Genomic DNA, 7067 nt, shown 5'->3' with positions numbered 1-7067 from the left:
TTTTGGCTAGAACATAAAACAAGGGAGTTTTATTTTATTTTATTATTTTTTTAATAGATTTTTAAATTAATTAATTTATTTAATTTTTTGGCTGTGTTGGGTCTTCATTGCTGCCCATGGGCTTTCTCTAGTTGCAGCAAGTGGGGGCTGTTCTTCGTTGCGATGCGCAGTCTTCTCATTGTGGTGGCTTCTCTTGTTGCGGAGCACGGGCTCTAGGCGCGTGGGCCTCAGTAGTTGTGGCTCGCGGGCTCTAGAGCGCAGGCTCAGTAGTTGTGGCTCACGGGCTTAGTTGCTCTGCAGCATGTAGGATCTTCCCGGGCCAGGGCTCGAACCCGTGTCCCCTGCATTGGCAGGCGGATTCTTAACAACTGCGCCACCAGGGAAGCCCCAACAAGGGAGTTTTTAGTGATGTAAAAGAAAAGAAGAATCCATACCAGGTTCCAATTTGTAAGGCACAAGGAAAAACTAGACCCAAATAACATACCACCTTAGTAGGATTTGGTAATGAACAGAATTAAGAAAAAGCCAAATATGTTACATTTATAACAGAGTATGATAGCCATAGAAATTTTTTAAAGTTATATAAACTAAGTTAACCAATCAAAATCAACACAATTCGTCACTATAAGATGCATGAATTTTTTTTTAATTTATTTATTTATTTATGGCTGTGTTGGGTCTTCGTTTCTGTGTGAGGGCTTTCTCTAGTTGCGGCAAGCGGGGGCCACTCTTCATGGCGGTGCACGGGCCTCTCACTGTCGCGGCCTCTCGCTGCGGAGCACAGGCTCCAGACGCGCAGGCTCAGTAGCTGTGGCCCACAGGCCCAGCCGCTCCGCGGCATGTGGGATCCTCCCAGACCAGGGCTCGAACCCGTGTCCCCCGCACTAGCAGGCGGACTCTCAACCACTGCGCCACCAGGGAAGCCCCAAGGTGCATGAATTTTTAATTAAATTACTTTTAAATAAATTCACAAAAAGATCTTAAAGTCATGCCCAGCCGTCGATTAATAAATTTAATTCAGTCCCATCTTTTTTAACAACTAAGTATATTAGAATGTAAAGTGTACTTTTTACAGGATGGTTAAGGTTTATCAGTTACTCATCTGAGAACTTCGAGCACCTTCTCAATATAGAATATCATAACCTATTAAATTATTGTGTGACAAAACTGTGTAAAAATGAATTAATAGACACTATTCTATTTCTTCTGACCCTATTTTCTTTGATTTTCCAGAACAATGATGAATGATTGAGTAAAACTAGTAGCTCAGAGATACTAGAGAGCCTTTGTAACAGATGAGGATAACATCTTTTGAGCAACAATCGAATAAATGAACCCACAGCTGAATAGCTGAAAGTATCTTTATATTATTTGGCTTCTAATGGCATGTAAGTTTTAGTCTTCAAGTTGATCAGTAAGTTGGTCATAATAAGTTATTATGGCTAGGAATATGATGAGTGAAAGAAATGAAAAGAGTATAAGGAGACTAGTGAGCAATCCAAAGACATCAGAAAATAGTTATTTTTACTTCATGATTAAATGTATAATATACAAATTATTTTCAGTCTTATAGTATACCTGTAAACAAGAAACACTAGTATATATTGCTTTAATTATTGTAGCTAAGCCATAAGAGTAAAAGCATAAAAGGAGAAGATTCAAAGTTTTAGCAATCTATCTAATTTTAATTAGTACTACCAAACCCATTATTTTTTAGGGAAAAAAAATGACATTGATCCCTTTTGCCACATCACACATTATGCTTCTCTATAATTATAACAGATTGAATCAGCTATACATATATCCCCATATCTCCTCCCTCTTGTGCCTCCCTCCCACCCTCCTTATCCCACCCTTCTAGGTGGTCACAAAGCACCGAGCTGATCCTCCTAAAAGAATCATCTGGGGCTTCCCTGGTGGCGCAGTGGTTGAGAGTCTGCCTGCCAATGCAGGGGGCGCAGGTTCGCGCCCTGGTCTGGGAGGATCCCATATGCCACGGAGCAACTGGGCCCGTGAGCCACAACTACTGAGCCTGCGCGTCTGGAGCCTGTGCCCCGCAACAGGAGAGGCCGCCACGGTGAAAGGCCCGTGCACCGCAATGAAGAGTAGCTCTGCTTGCCCTCGCACAGAAACGAAGACCCAACACAGCCAAAAAATAAATAAATAAAATGCTGGCTTAAAAAAAAAAAAAAAGAAAGAAAAAAAGAAAAAAAAAAAGAATCATCTGGAGGAGGAATGATCAAAGAGGGATTAGAGCAGCATTTCTCAGTCTAAGCATTATTGTCACTTTGGGCTGAATAATTGTTATGGGGGGCTGTCCCGTGCTTTGTTCGATGTTTATCATTATCAGTGGCCTCTACTCACTACGTGCCCATAGGACCATATCCTCGGTTGTAGCAACTCCACATGTCTCCAGATATTGCCAAATGTCCTCTGGGGGGCAAAATTCTCTAGTTGAAAACCACTGGATTAGAGGTAGGAAGAGCAATTATTTTTAGATATAAAGTGAGAGAGACCATGACTCAAGTGATGAAGTCAAGATCTATACAGGTCTTACATATATAATGAAGAAAGTATATACAGAATTCCCTTGATTCCAGTTTCTAGTCTTTGTAATGGAAAAATAATAATCAAAAAAATGGAAATTAGCGAAGGAAGCCTATGTTTTAATGAGGTGAGGGAAGGTATGGAAAAGAGATATTGGGTGGATGATCTCTTCATATGAAACCTAAGTCTACAGAGAATAATAACTATAGAAACCCTTTCTGAACTTTTAACAGAAAGATAAAAATAAAAATATAAGTAAATGATACAGAAATGGTCTGACAATACAGGCAATCCGGTCATTCCTAAACTTGCTTTAGTAAATTATGATTGAATTGCAGCTAGATCACACACAAATTTATCTCTTCTCAAAATATCAAAAATGTTGCTAAAAAGCTGCACAAAATTAAATCTAACTGTAAAGCAAAGGTTTCATGAGACATTCCATATTTAAGTGGATACTGTATCAAACTTTTCTGAAAAGTAAAGAATGAGTTTGTAGTATCATTACTTATTCATATACCTGTTTTGAAGTCTGGATTTTTATACTGTATTTCTCTAAAAGTGAAACACATTATTAAAAAGAGTAAATAAACTCCACTAGGTGTCCTTGGCCTAGATCTCAAAACCACTTTATTCCAGTATATTACACCTAAGAAAAGATGAAGAATTTTCTGCCTTTTGATGATCATGTTTTTATCACTACTGTTAGGTACTCTTGGAAACGCTCACAACAAAACAGAAAATCTGTAAGTGTATGTTTTAAACAGGCATAATTTCAAATGCACAGCCAGAAGGTTTTACCAAATCTAAACAAGTACAGTGTCGAGCAGTAGGTTAATATATACCTCTATGAAGACCCCTGTTTGACTGGTCCTTGAATATTTTGTGGTTAGGTAAGACTTTATTATATAAACTATATATTGAGCTTTATGCCTTGTAATTATATTAAGTGTTATTTGTGAAAGCTCTTGCAACTTATTTGGAATTTTGCTTCCTCAGCTGGCAGCAATTACAGATTCAAAGACCACCGGAAATAATTCTTCAGCCCCTTTTGAGATCCACAAGCTTGTTATGAACACTTAAGCAACTGTACAGGAACATTATACTTCGGTAATAAACAAGGCCAGAGGGAAGGTTATTCTTTTCCATTAGAAAAAAAATCCTGCTCATAAATAATTCAAAAACCAGAAGAGAGGGGCTTCCCTGGTGGCACAGTGGTTGAGAATCTGCCTGCCAATGCAGGGGACACGGGTTCGAGCCCTGGCCTGGGAAGATCCCACATGCCGCGGAGCAGCTGGGTCCGTGAGCCACAACTACTGAGCCTGCGCGTCTGGAGCCTGTGCTCTGCAACAAGAGAGGCCGCAATAGTGAGAGGCCCGCGCACCGCGATGAGGAGTGGCCCCCGCTTGCCGCAACTAGAGAAATTCCTCGCACAGAAACGAAGACCTAACACAGCCAAAAATAAATAAATTAATTAATTAATTTAAAGAAAACAAAAAAACAAAAAAAAAAACCAGAAGAGAAATGATAATTCTACCAACATATGGAACTTCATCTGAAATCAGAGCCACCCTCCACAGGATTTTGAACTTTGAAAATAACAGTTCACACAAAGTAGTGACTACTTGCCCAGGTAATATATTCAACTAACAAAGCATCTTCCATTTGAGCAACCACAAACATTTCTGGCTTCAGTTGTTAACCTCCAATGAAAAACTATTTCCGTACTATTTTAAACTTGTATATGGTAATAATTACCTGTTTATCTCTGAAGCATCGACACTCTTACAGTGCCCTTTAGAATGTATTTGTGTACCATTTTCCTTTCCATGTCCTTGACAGATGGAAGTATTCACATCTTCCTCCCAGAACAAAAGTTGAGAAGCACACTACTTTCTTTTCAACTGGCTCACTTTTTGTCTCCCAGATTCTCACATTACTGGGCCTACTTCTCAGTAGCTTTTCAATTTTACCTTCTTAGACAAAAAATGCAATTGTGTGATACTTGAAGCCAATTAATATGGAAGAGTAGATTACATGGCAAATGAAATTCATAATTCACCTTGACCACATATGTATAAAATTAAGTTTTAAATATTTCACTATAAATTAGAAATTGATATTAAAATGGATAAGAATCCTTTCAAGATAATTATAGATCTTAACTAAGATTTCTTGAATGCCTTGTATCAAGTGTTTCAAATTAACTCGTTTAGTCACTTAATAACCATATGATATGAATATTATTTTATCTTTACAGATAAGAAAAATTAAGTATCTCATCCAAGTTTACAGAGCAAATAAGTGATGGTCCTGAGTATTAAATCCAGTTCTATCTGAACTTCAAAAATAACATTTTTTTCTATGATTCTATGCTCTATCCTTTCTGAAGTTCAAGAAGGATTCAATTACCAATGAGACTGACTTCAAATATGTACAACCTGAAATAGAGTTACCAGTTAATGCAAACAATTGCTAAGCAACACATGGTCTTTATTCTTAAGGAACTCACAGTCTAGCACTGGAGACACTTTTATTTCTATGGTGTCTTTTAGAGCTCTCTCTGTTGCATCAAATACATGGAACATCAGCACTGCACATAGAAGGTTTCGCAGAAGAAAATAGCTATCCATTGTTTATTCAAGTGGAGTGAGAGGAGGGTAGTGGAATATATAGACATATAATAACTGATAATATTGTATTATTATTGTATATAAAATATTATAATATAATTACATTAATATTGTATACAAAATAATATATTCATTGTTAATTGTAATATTCATGTATAATAATATATTATATAAACATATATGTAAATCTTTATACATGATATGTCTTGCCACTACCCTCCCCTCACTCCACCTCAATCAACAATGGATACCTCCTTTCTTCCACAAAATCTTCTCTGTGACGTGCTGATGTTCCATATATTTGATAAACACACATACACATTACACAAATATGTATATATCATATATGACATAGCTACACATTATATATACCTTAATATATATGTATGTATACATTTTATTTTAAAATCACAATCTATAAAAGTATTCCCTATGTCTGAGAGCTCCGAGCTCTATAATTTGGGCCAAGTCTCAATTCATTAAGATAATTTCTTGAAACACTATATTACAGAGAACAAGATTAAGATCCTACTTTACAAAGAAGAACTAAGATTCAACTCTAGTGACGTGTACTGCACCTTTTTTATGCGGTTAACCATTGGAAAGGAGTGTAATGGATGGATGAAAAGGGACTTTTGTTCTCTATTAAATATAATTCTCTATTTTTAAATTGTTTTATAAAAAGCCTGGGCTCATGTATTAGCTTTATTTAATGATAACACCACCAAAGATATGTAGCATTTAAAATGAAATACCCAAAGGAGAGTTGAAATTTAGAAACAGCTAAACACAATCTCTTTTTATTAGCATATGATTAAGAATACTATATAACATTTAAATTTTCAATCATCTTATTCCAACAAGGTTAAATCTTCCCTTTAACTTCAACCAACACTTTACTTGGTTTTTCACTAGAATATCGACTGTTTTGATGATTCTATTACTTTCTATAAGCATTTCATACAGAAAAACAACTTGAGAATAAACCTAATGAATAATTCTAAGCCACATTTAAAGATAGCTATGACATTTGCTTTTTCATTACCATATTGTATGCAGTATACAAACAACGCATGATGAACTGTAAATTGCATGCTTGCAATTATAATCCTGCATAAAGTATGAGCATTGAGTGCTGATTAAACTAGTAATGCTTTATTAAACTTTAGGAAAATATCCTGTAGGAAACAATGTTTCACAAAATAAGCTTTATTCATTTTTGAAGTGACAAAAAAAATAACGTAAATTTAAAACAAAGCTAAAATGCTGAAAAATAAGCAAAGTTAATAAAACATAAACTGTCAACTATTCATATATATCTGACATATTTCTCTAAATGAACAGCTTATAGCTGAAGATATTTATGTGAAAATAAGATCATCATTTCTAGAGAATATCTGCTGTTTACTTACCCCCTACAATAATCTTTCAGATAAGACAAATCACCTGCAGCTAAAATATCTATAATTTCTCAAGAAAAGGATTTGTCTATGCAAGGGTAGAACTGGCAAAGGTACTATATGTTGGGGTGAGTGGAAAAAGTTAAAACTATCCTTGAGTATAGCCTGAGAAATATTAAAAAAATAAATAAATTTGAAGTATCTTAAAAAACTATTAACCAAGAATATTTTAGAATCATTCAAGAGCTTTCAAGAGATCATCAAAAGGTATCCAAATTATACTGCAAGTCCACATTTACCTGTATTAACCTGTGTTTCAGGTTTATCTTACATCAGTGAGGTGTGTAAGCTCATTATAACTGCAATCTTACACAAGCTCCGAAACATAAACACAAGGAAAAAATGTAATTTGATGACCTTAATATACTTTTCTAGTTATATAAGTGCCTACATATTGTGAAATCATTTTAAAAAATAGAGTCTTCCT

General features: G+C 35.6%; 1 protein-coding gene across 3 annotated transcripts in view; it reads right to left on the bottom strand.

Annotated features, from left to right (window-relative positions):
- The window catches only part of CRPPA (CDP-L-ribitol pyrophosphorylase A), a 400424-nt gene that overhangs the window by 105569 nt on the left and 287788 nt on the right, over positions 1–7067 (bottom strand). The window lies entirely within an intron of this gene.

The sequence above is a fragment of the Balaenoptera physalus genome (assembly GCF_965194825.1).
Source record: "Balaenoptera physalus genome assembly, chromosome: 8".
Taxonomy (NCBI): domain Eukaryota; kingdom Metazoa; phylum Chordata; class Mammalia; order Artiodactyla; family Balaenopteridae; genus Balaenoptera; species Balaenoptera physalus.
The sequence above is the reverse complement of the archived record's forward strand: the minus strand, read 5'-3'. Positions and strand labels throughout refer to the sequence as shown.